At 42.3% G+C, this 12458-nt stretch overlaps 1 non-coding gene across 1 annotated transcript; it reads left to right on the forward strand.

Annotated features, from left to right (window-relative positions):
- Positions 1-6571: 6571 nt before the first annotated feature.
- On the forward strand, positions 6572-6645 carry Trnas-cga (transfer RNA serine (anticodon CGA)). The gene has a single exon. It is a non-coding gene; the product is annotated as a tRNA-Ser (tRNA).
- The last annotated feature ends 5813 nt before the right edge of the window (positions 6646-12458 follow it).

Consider the following 12458-nt stretch of genomic DNA (forward strand, 5'->3'; position numbering starts at 1 on the left):
TCAATTGAATACTCTGAGTGATTTTCTCTTGAGATGTGACATAAAGATATCAGTTAATGCTTTTGAGTCAACGAAAGTCGTTCCACACGGTAAATACCACTACTCTCGTCTCTTATGTTGTGATTTATCTGCCATAGTGCTTACTGAGCCAATAAGTACGTCAAAAAATGCACCGTACCTGTTCGCTAGCTCCTGGGTAACGTTCTTGCCTGTCAGGTGCACGCTGCCGTTGTTCGCCCATCGAGACTCGCTGAACGCTAGATTTTTGATTCTTATATAGCAGAGCTACAAACAAGCAGATACAGACTCAATAAACGAATCGTAAGAAAACGCTCGAGCAAAATTCGTCTTGCCGGCTGCGGTGGTCGAGCGGTTCTAGGCGCTTCAGTCCGGAATCGCGCTGCTGCTATGGTCGCAGGTTCGAATCCTGCCTCGGGCATGGATGTGTGTGATGTCCTTACGTTAGTTAGGTGTAAGTAGTTCTAAGTCTAGGGGACTGATGACCTCAGATGTTAAGTCCCATAGTGCTTAGGACCATTTGAACCAAAATTCGTCTCGCTACTTTTAGTAACCCTTAGTGTCGAAGCGAAAACCTTACAGTACTGCCATATTTATAATGCCACTTTGTTTTTTGCCGACATATTTTTTGTTGTTGTGAATACGTAATTTTATCTATGAAGTGCCACATTTTCATAATACTTGCGAATGATACAGGAAATGAAGTAAATACAGATCTTTTCGAAGTCAAAAGTCGGTAATATCCCACTAATTCGTTTTAAAATAGGCTCGATCGTCTTACAGATACTTAAAGCTTTATTAAGATAGACTGCCGTCGTGATGTTTCTGTAGTAAGCTGAATTTAATTTTTATTAATACAGTGAATGTTTTAATTGCGTTTTCTATTAATATACTAAACGCAACAGTAATCATCAAGGAGAAATTAATCAGCAGCAGAACTTTCTTTCACAATATTTAAAACAATCTGACAATGCTAATGTAGTTTACAAATTCTACGCCCGTAGAAACCTACTGGTTCTAACGATGTCATTAAATCAGTAGAGTTTTAAGAGTATTTTCATCTAGAAATGAACTGCCTTGACGGTTGATCGATCAAGAGCGGAAAAGGTAAAATTTTTCTAGTATATGACGAGAGGGACAAGTGCTTGAGAGGGGACTTCCCTGTTAATACAAATGCCTGAGAGACGACTTTCCTATCAATCTCCTGGATAATTTTGTTTCTCAAATCAACAGAGTGTGTTACCATGCAGTAGCACAGGTGATGTAGTTTTGTCGGTCGATTTTCTTACACTGCGACCGGAAGGTATTTCAGCTATTGGCAACAAATTCTAGCTGTGATGCACACACTCCTTAGGACAGAATTCGTAGTCCAAGACACACTTTTGGAGCTATAAGATGTAAAATATTGTGTTCACACTTCTCTTTGCACGAGTTTACGTCTTTTGGTGGGGCTCAGCCTTTCATTTCTTCTTAGGAAGTTAACGATAAGGGCGTCATAACACGTCACCAATAACAGTATTGCATAGGAATGCTCAATGAGCGACATGATGACGTTCAATAATGGTCATTCCGTTGATTTTTGTTGTTTCGAATTAGAGCATGCAGTACTCCTACACCAGACTTCTGAACTTTGTCTGTTGAATGCAAATGTCGCATGATGGTTATATGGTAATCCATCACATATATCAGTAGTCGAGTAGTGGAAAATCATTCATGCCAGAACGATCTGGCTTATTTTTCCCAAAAGCACTCGCTCCACGTACACAGTTCCTCTGCATTCACCCCTCTGTTATAGCAAAAGTAACTAGTGTTGCAGATGTTACACCTATTTCCACTTGCTACTCAATTTTACAATGCTTAACAGTAGTTCATGATTTTCAAGTACGCAAAATCCAATGCTTAACTGCAAGATGATAACTAGAACTTCAAATTCGATAATGACAGATGATACATACACTGACAGCGTGGCGCCGCCTTCACATGGGCGGCGCCGGATTTGAGGCGGCAGGTGGCGTCTGGCCGGTGGCCGGTAGCCGCTGCAGCGCGAGGAAACGCTCCAGCGTAAGCTGTTATGATCGCGACGAAGCCACAAGCTGTCCTGCGGATTTGTTTCTGGAATACTTGTTATTGCTGGTGGGTAGAATGCGAAAGAATTATCTTCGATGTTCAATCAGACTCATAACTTTAGGCGAGGGTCGAAATGTGGTGAAAAAAATTAAATACAGTTGGACGCGAACAGGCGCCTATAAGTTTAGAGTGCACGACGATTACCACTAGCCCATGGGCTCACACAACCCGAGAACATCTCGGAAGTAGACAACACTTTCTCCTAACACTTCCGTGTCTTACAGTGTTGCCAAATTGTACAGATGTCAGGACTTAGAGTTGTCAGGGGCGGTCAGTTTCATTGGCCACCTTAAGTGAACGACTCTGACTTAATCTCTGTGGCGCCCGCCCGGCGGTCAGTTTTTATGTCTAAGACTGTACATGTACAGCCAAACAAATAATTGCAATCTAATAAAAATAAGATAATTTAGTGGTTGGATGTCCTCCTGAGGGATATCGTGCCAATTGGTGTGTTAGATCATCAAAAGATCTAGCTGGTTCGAGGCCATGCCCGTATTGTTCCAAACGTTCTCAGCTGGGAAGAGCGACGGTTTAAACCCGCATCTGGTCATCCTGATTTAGGTTTCCTGTGATTTCCCTAATTTTCTTAAGGCAATTTCCGGGATGGTTCCTTCGATAGAGCGCGGCCGCTTTTCTTCTCTATCCCTCCCTAGTCTGAGCTTGTGCTTCGTCTATCATGACTTCGACGTCGACGGGACGTTAAACACCAATCTCCTCCTTCTCCTCCTCCTCAAATTGGGGAGAGATCTGGCGACCTTGCTGGCCAGGTATTGTTTGGCTAGCACGAAGACAAGCAACATAAACTCCTAAGTTGTATGGGCAAGCATTATCTTGCTGAAACGTAATCCCAGGACAGCTTGCCGTGAAGGGGGGGGGGGGGGGTAGTATAATATCGTCGACCTACCGCTGTGCTGTTGAGGGTGGTGCCACCGATGACACCAACAAAAGCGTCCTGCTATGAAAAGGAATGGTGTGCCGTATGGTGGGCGAGAGTCAGGCTGGTATCCCACTGCTGTTGGGGGCGCCACCAGACACACCTACGACCTGGAATCACACTGACTGGAGTAGAATTGCCTTCAGTGATGAAGCTGGTTCGAAGTGAGCCCCGAGGACCAGAGGAGACGTTTCTGCAGACGCCCCAGACAGTGACCAGATACCAACTTGACTGTCGTCCGCCCTTTGCCTACAATACTCCTGCTGCAAACCGGTAGGTCGACGACATTCTACGCCCTTTGCATTACCTTTCATGGCAAGCCATCCTGGGCTTACATTTCAGCGAGATAGCGCCCGCGGACACACGGCGAGAATTTCCACTGCTTGTCTTCGTGCGTGCCAAACTCTGCTTTGGCCAGCTAGGTCGTCGGGTCTCTCCTGAACTGAGAACGTTTGGAGAATTACGGGCAGTGCCCTCATACTAGCTCGGAATTTTGACGATCTAAATCGCTAATTGGACAGAATTTGACATGATATATATCCTTCAGGAGGACATCCGAGAAATTTATCAATCAGTACCAAGCCAAATAACTATGTGTATAAGGCATAGTTGATCCAACACGTCATCGACTTACTTACTTTGTGAAACTCTTTCTCTTGAACAAATCATCTAATTTTTCGGAAACTATGATCATTTGTTTGTCTGCATATGCACATCAAATCTACGGATTTCCGTCTCATTCGGATAATTAGATCGTGGTGCGTCGTTTTTTATTTTCTGTTATTTCTATTCTTAGATTGCATGACCTATTCATCTGCGCCAGAATATTCTAGAACAAAATGTTTGCCTAATTACAACAATTTAGAGCTAAGCGTTCCATTATCACAAAATAATACGTTTTGCCTACGAAAAATTTTGTTGTTGCAAATTGAAAAATTATTGTTGTTGAAATCACTTTCAAATTGATGATCGGTAAAATCCCGAGTATATTATTTTGTTTACTTTACAACATGTATGATTTTTCGCTTAACAACATGCTTTTCACAGAAACTAAGCATTAACTTTTTTATCTCCGACTTATCCCAAAATTAAATTGAAAATAGTTCCCGTCCCCAGAGAGATTGTAGGTGTCTTCTCTTGGTTGTAAGACAAATACTGGGACAGAGAATTTGCTCCCAAATTCTCTCAACTGCCACTCTCTCTGTTTCCACTATCAGGGTGCCTGGTATTTGGTTCAAAACCTTAATGTGCAATGTATCGTTACTCAAACAGACGATTGAATTTACCGGATATGTATATATCACTACTGTTAACATTTACGAACAAATTATTTTAGTCCTACTATTGCAATTACACTTAAACACCAGAATCTTTTAAAAGCTGCCAGTTTTTAAGTAGAAATTCATTAATGGACTAGAAGGCGTGTCTAGGAGAGATGTTTTTAAGTTAGATTTAAAACTGCTGCCAGATATTTATTTCATCTTGGGTATTAATAACCGCTTTAGCTGCATTTAGTCCTTCATTATTGGATCACTACCGGTTTCGTGGCACAAAAAGCCACGTCTTCAGGTGAACATATGACTAAAACATGAGAGCGGAGAAGCTCGAAATCTCTTTACTCAACATTCGTTGTCCGTCAAAACAAACCACCGCTAAAAGACGGTATGTGTGGCTTTTTTTTGTGTGCCGAAATCGGTAGTGATCCAATAACAAAGTTCTGAATACATCTGAAGCTGTTATTAATACCCAAGATTACTACTCATAGCTGTGGCTGCCTCATCTACAAGGTTGTCTGGTTTTCTTCCTCTGAAGTCCTAAGTATGGACATCACTGTTCTTCTCTAATTGTGATGGATTATTATTTATCACAAATATCATTTGCGAATATATGTAATGTGACGGCGCATTTAAAATATGAAGCTCCTTGAAAATATACCTACAAGGCGTCTGTGGGTGAACGCCACATAATACTCTTATTGCTCTCTTTTATGCAAACAAGGCTTCCTTTCTAAGTGATGAGTTACCCCAGAAAATTTTCCCGTAAGACATTATTGAGTGGGAACGTGCCAAATTTGGTATGAGTTAGACTCGTTTGTTTCTAGGATTAGCTGTCATACGAAGAGCAAGAGTAGCTAAACTTAATTATTTGAGCTCAGTAATGTGCTTCTTCCACTTCCAGGTTTCATCAATATGTAGCTCAAAAATTGGGAGCATTCTGTCCTATTTACTGAGTCCTTCTCATGTGCTTCATCAGTTCTTGGTATGGCAATTTACTGCACAGTACTGAGTACAATGTACTTTTTCATAATTTAGGGAGAGTCCGATTTCTAAGAACCACTTTGTAATTCCTTGGAAAACATCATTTACTATCTCTTTTATTCCTTTCTTGCTAATGGGGATTATTATAACACTAGTATCGTCTGAAAAAAGTGCTAGTTCTTCTTGGTGAAAGTTAAATGGAAGGTAATTCACATATTTGAGTTCAAAACAGTCTTGGTTGCGATTTAATTATTTATTAAGAACGTGTTTCGTCGCTATAGGTCATCTTCAGATTACCTGCAGGGATAACAGGAGCAAGCAAAAATTAGGGTACGGTCGTAGTGTGCACGATTCTAAAGTGAACAAGAAATTGTTACTAATCTTCAAATTTTCTTTTTACAAGATTTTAAAAAACCATTAATCGCCTCAGTGCTTGATTGAAGCACTCATCAATCAAATAAACCCGCCGAAGCCTTAACAACTCGTCAGTATTTTATTCCGACGTTGCATGATATAACATTAGTTGTTTTTGATTAGTTGACGTGTGGTTCAGTCTAGCACTGAGCCTTTTTATGATTTTTAAAATGTTTTAAAAGGAAAATTTTAAGGTTAGAATGAATTTCTTATCCGCATTTAGAATCGTGCAGACTAGATCACACCGTAATTTTTGCTTATTTATGGTATCCCTATGGATAATCTGAAGATAACCCATGAAGGCATTGTTAATAAAAGAATAAATTGCTACCAAGACTGTTTTCAATTCAAATATTCTACGTATGGTTCTTGTACCAGACGGCCTAATGGAGTGGAACATATTGAATCACATATATTAGGAATAGGAGTTGCAATACCGCCATGTGGATAAAGCAGCGAAGGGCTGCGTTTAAGAATCTTTAACTACTATCTGTGGTGTATCTTATTCAAATAAATTAATGGTTCTTTTACGACTTCCTGGCTGCCGTGAAGGAGACACACTTCTGTTTAACCTCTAGTAAGGACTAGAGGCCTTTTCTACTTCAAGTGCGGTAACCATTTTGTAATGTGTAACATTTGTGTGAATATCGTAAAATGTATTTAAGTTGAAACTTCCTGGCAGATTAAAATTGTGTGCCGGACCGAGACTCGAACTTGGGATATTTGCCTTTCAATTTTCGCAGGAGATCTTCTGCAAAGTTTGGAAGGTAGGAGACAAGGTACTGGCAGAAGTACAGCTGTGAGAACGGTGTATGAGTCGTGCTTGGGTAGCTCAGTGGTAGAGCACTTGACCTCGAAAGGCAGAGGTCCCGAGTTCGAATCTCGGTCCGGCACACAGTTTTAATCTGCTAGAGTGTATGCTTATTAATTACCAACCCAGGTCTCCAACTGTAGGAGTTTCTTGCATGCTAATTATCTCGCTCTGGCAATCCGAAACACAATCTTCGATTCAAAGAAATTACCTTAAAGATTGCTCTTGAAGATCTGTCGAAATGTCACATGTGAACCAGGTTAAGCAAAACCCATCAAAGACACAAGTGTGTGCTTTCTAGCAGAGACATAGGGAAACCATCCGCAAGTTAAAGAGAGAATGGTCAGGAGTGAAATTGGAACTCTGAGACAATCCAAAATACCTAGGAATAACACTCGACAGATCTCTAACGTTCAAAAAGCACTGCATGAATGTCAGATCAAATATCTCCACCAGGAACAACATACTGCCGGACCACAGTGAAGCAGCCAAGCTAAAACCATCGGACCTTCTGCAATGGCGTTCTGCTACTCTGCTGCAGAGTATGCCTGTCCCGTTTCGTATAAGACAGCACATGCCAAACAGGTGAATATTGCCCCAAACGACAAGTGCTGAACTATAAGAGGCTGCTTAGCAGCAGACAGGGAAAGAGCGAAATTGGAGCAGGAAAAAGAGCATCCAGTGCATGGGCAGCAACCCTATCCACAACGACTAAGGTCAAGGAAAAGTTCTTCAAATCATCAGAGAATGTAACAACCATTGATGAAGAAGCCAGGTTGCAACAATGGAGGTTTGAAACATTCTATCCTCCTGGTTGGAAAAGAATTTCAGAATCTTTACCCCCGGATCATGATGATATTTCGCCAATCTGGAAGTCCTTGAATAGGCTGAGGTCAGGTGTGGGCAGATCACGGGCTATCCTGACAAAATGGGAATACATTGAAGAAATCAAACGATGTGTAACTGTGGGCGAGCGGTTCTAGGCGCTTCAGTATGGAACCGCGCGACCGCTACGGTCGCAGGTTCGAATCCTGCCTCGGGCTTGGATGTGTGTAACGTCCTTAGGTTAGTTAGGTATAAGTAGTTGTAAGTTCTAGGGGACTGATGACCTCAGATGTTAAGTCCCATAGTGCTCAGAGCCATTTGAACCATTTTTGTGACTGTTCAACATAAGCTTTAGTGTCGACTGTGTCCAGCCACCTGTGCAGAAGATGACCATCACAAAGCAACGGAAAATGCACTGGAAGTGGTCAAATTTTCTTCAGAGATTATATAAACTGTGTTGATTTATCAATTATTATACGATCTGTGTCTTATGTATGTTTCAGACACGGGAATAATAATAATAATAATAATAATAATAATAATAATGCGTCGGTCCGGTTGTTGGGGTAAATCAACAAGGACTGACGCCGCTCATACATGGACCCACGGTATATATGTGAATTTCTAAGTGATGCGATGAGACGGCATTGTCAGTGGTGACGTCACTACCCCACAGGAAACCTGCGCTTCTATCGTGTGTTCTATTAACCATTGGCTGACTTATGTGACTAATCGGTAACATGCCAAAAGGAAGTCAGGACCGACATTGTCAGCACGTGTCGTGGAGCTGCTCGGTGACCGAGAGCGGCGGCGGCGGAGTAGGTGGTGACTGCCTCGGTTTCCGCGGCGACGTCCATTCACCAACCCGGCGCCGGCTGCAGCCCGCTTTGTTTCCTGAGCCCGCCTCTGCCCGCGCTGTGCCGATGCCTTCGGCTGCGGCCGCCTTTTAATTAAAAGCGCCGCCCTCCGCCGCGACCGCAGACTACCGGCCGGGGCGGCGCGGCAAGAATTTCCAATAGCCGCCCCACGGGCCAGCGCCCCCACCCCCCTGCCACGCCAACACTCGCGGCCTCCACAAACTGCGCGCTCCGCTTCGTGTGGAGCCAGGATTACATGTCGCGTCTTCTGAACGCGATGGCGCTACTCCTGTCTAGCGGTCAATGCAGTCATCGAAATAAAGAAGTGCATGTGGACTTCGAGCTTTTCCTGCCGAGTACTATCTTCGAATAACTAGCAAGAATGCGTCCTGGTAAACCCGTCAGAAACCACCGTTATTTTTCCATGTAACTTCGCCATCATTTTCACCACACAAGCGGCAGTATAATCTGTTTTTCTTTTATTTTATTTCCTCGCTCCTCACCGGCGAACGAGAGCTGGTAGTGGTACAGCATGAGGCTCTCCGACCACAAGTATTTATTCAAAAGCACACAGAAATTAGCTCAAGCCTTAAATTTTACGTGTTCTAAATTCCATAATCCTACTCGCCCAGCATAGCAACCCATACAACTCCATACTATTGGTCAAATAACGAAATGCGTGTGAAGTACAAACCTTTCCGGGCGTCTAAAGTCTTGGCATAGCTCACAGGAATGTGACCCAGAGAACTGTTCTCCCCAACTCCCTTCCAACCCACCACCATTTTCAAAGCACAAACTGCAGCGTTATTTGTTTTTCTTGCTTCCATTCTCTCTCGCATCCGTCTGGCTCAAAAATTACTTGCCGCCTCTACTGAAAGTGATGCCGATATTTCTGTCTCGTTGTCCATACTACAGCATAGTAATGTTTAAACAACAAAGTAGAAATAAACTTCAGGCTTTTACTGCCGTAAAAAGTATTTTAATAACTCGTGCGAAAGCGACATGGTAAATTTGCCTAAAACTTCAGCTATTTCACCAGGTAACCTCCCCATCATTTTCAACACAGAAGCTTCAGTGTGGCCTGCTTCTCTTTCTTTTTCACTAGATTCTCGTAGGCTAGCATAGACTAGCTGTGATACTATACGCCGCTCTTGACCCACGAGTATTTTAAAAAAAAAAAAAAAAAACAGATCCACTCGAAACATTAGAATAAAAAACTAATGAAGCATTACATTACACTATCACTGGAAGGAACAGCACTAGGAGGTAATAATTTTGGAGAAAATAGATTCAGCGGTTCTAGTGGTGTAAGGTACAGGCTTTTAAGGGCGTAGGAGGGTTGGTATTTGGGGATGATTGCAGTGAGAGACGGTGGATTGTAGGGAAAAGTGATATTTGAGGAACTAGGGATGAGACCAGTCCATGATTATGAGAAGGAAAGTGTAAGTGCGGATGAGAACAGGGAGCCCTGATGTAGTAAAGCGTAGGGAGTGACTTTAATCTGGTAGGAAGCTTTAATATCAGGGCGTATTTTATTGCCTGGATGCAGGTAAGCAGTCTTAGGGAGACAATACAGAGAGCTTGTACGTGTAGGGTGGTTGGGTGTGTTAGCACACGCACGGTATCTTACCAGAACTGGATATTAGCTTGGAATCGATTTTGCAGTTTGTTTAGGTAGTTAGTTAGCTACTTGTTCCGTACACCAAATTCAGTACTAACGTTATGATGTGATACTTGTCAATAGGTCAAACACAGAATACTTATATACAACTAAATAAAAAATTTAAAAAATATATTTCCGAGATCTGTTCAAAAAATTTCGGAACATTCGTAATTTAGAGGCAACAGTGTGTTGGAGCGAGGTACTTCCCTGCGCACGCCTGTGTTTAATGTGTAACTGCAGGAAGTTTCACTTTTGCATGTCGGTTAGTTATTGTTCAGTGCTGTATTGGGTAGAACATTTTGTCGCACAGTTTGCGAATTTCGAAATGGTAGAGTTAGAGGAGCAACGCGTATGCGTTAAATTTTTGGTGAAACTGAAGAAAACCTTTACATGGAGACACGAGACGATGAAGGAAGCCTACGGTGATTAGTGCATAAGCCATACTCGGTGTTACGAATCGTCTCATGATTTAAAAATAGACGGACGGAAGTTAGAGATGGCCCTCGTTCAGGACGCCCTTCGACGTCTACCGATGACACTCACGTCAGGAATATCAACGAAATGGTGCGAGCAATTCCATGACTGGCTGTCCGAGAGATTGTAGAAAAATGCAACATTTCAGTTGGATCATGTCATGAAATCCTGACACAGCGGGTTGGAATACACCGTGTTGCCACCAAGTTCATCCCACGGCTCATGAGTCAAGACTAGTAAGACCTTCCCCTAAAAATCTGCGAAGAGCTTTTGGATCGAGCAAATGGAAACGAAACGTTCTTGAAGAGGATCGTAACTGGTGTTGAGACGTGGCTCTACAGCTCTGATACTGAGACCAAGGTTCATTTTACAACTCCGGCCATCCTGATTTAGGTTTTCCGTGATTTCCCTAAATCGCTACAGGCAAATGCCGGGATGGTTCCTTTGAAAGGGCACGGCCGATTTCCTTCCCCATCCTTTCCTCATCCGAGCTTGCGCTCCGTCTCTAATGACCTCGTTGTCGACGGGACGTTAAACACTAATCTCCTCCTCCTCATTTTACACAATGGGTCGGGAAAAGTTCTCCATGACCAGAAAAAGCTCGTGAAATGCGGTCAAATGTCAAAGCCACGTTGATAGTTTTCTTTGAGTCTAAAGGACTAGTTTATGATGAATTCGTGTCACAGGGACAAACTCTTGATCTGTGGTGCTATCGGGACGTGTTGCGACACCTCCGAGAAAATGTGAGAAGGAAATGGCCTGAAATGTGGCGAGACAATTCATGGCTCCTGCATCACAATAACGCACTCGCACGTTCATCCCTGCTACTGCGTGACTATTGCACAAAAAACGAAATCACTGTGCTGCCTCATTTTCTGTACTCTCTAGACCTGGCCCCTGCAGACTTTTTTTTTTTATTTCCAGAGCTGAAAACCCGGTTTAGAGGACGAACATTTGCAACGACAAGAGGCGTACCAACTCTGCTTCCGGAAGTGGAAACATCATTTGGAGCGATGTATTAATTGTGGAGGAGAGTAATTTTGAAGAATACCATGCACAATAAGCAAAAGGTAAGAGTGGAAAAATTTTGTGCGGAAAGTTCCGGAATTTTTTGCACAGACCTTGTACATGGCTGTATGCTAGTCATTTACAGTTTTCTTTAATGACCGACTATCTCTGTTCCAGAATTCCTCTGTGTCATGGATCGAGTTGTTAAGGAGAAAGATCATTAATCTACGTTTGAAAACACCTCTGCCTCTGCTATCTGACAAACCTTTTATTTCCATTAGTAGATTGCCAAAGAGATATGCAGCTGCTTGGTTCACGCCTTTCTGTGCCATCGTTATATTCATTAGAAGTAATGCAGATTACTTTTCATTCTAGGGGTGTACTAGTGAACATCTCTGTTACTTTCACAGGCTGATTGTGGACAAAAAATCTTATCAATGAATAAATGTGCTTTGAGGCTTTGGTTAATATCTCAAGCTGTTGAAAGAGAGACCTGCAAGATGTGTGTGTGTGAACTCGACACACAATTGTAAAAACGTTGTTTTGTGCAGTGAATCACTTTTCCCTAAGCGAAAAGTTGCTCCAGAATGTTACCGCATAAGACATAAACGAATGAAAATATGCAAAATATGTGAATTTACTGTCTCCTATAAGTATATCCCCAAGGTTGACACTTGTTCTTACGTCAAAAGAAGCCGAACCTAAACGTTTTATCAGGTCTGCTATATGGTTTTTCCGGTTTAAGTTTCCATCAATATATACACATATGAGCTTACAATATTGCTACCCTGTTTACTGTATCTTGTTGGGGTATTGGGTTAACTAGAAATCGAATATTGTTGTGAATACAGAACTGGGTGAATGGATGAACTGCGGACCCTTTTTTTTTTTAAGTTTAAAGCTAGTCCATTAGTGCAAAACCATTCAGTTACTTTCACACAATCATCATGTACTACTATTTAAGTTTTCACTTCTTTGTTCGGTCTCATAATAATGGTTCTGTCATCTACAAACAGGACTATTTCTGCCTACTGATTCAAACGAAATGGCGGAGAACTAACATAAAGCA

This window comes from Schistocerca serialis, chromosome 7, assembly GCF_023864345.2.
Source record: "Schistocerca serialis cubense isolate TAMUIC-IGC-003099 chromosome 7, iqSchSeri2.2, whole genome shotgun sequence".
Taxonomy (NCBI): domain Eukaryota; kingdom Metazoa; phylum Arthropoda; class Insecta; order Orthoptera; family Acrididae; genus Schistocerca; species Schistocerca serialis.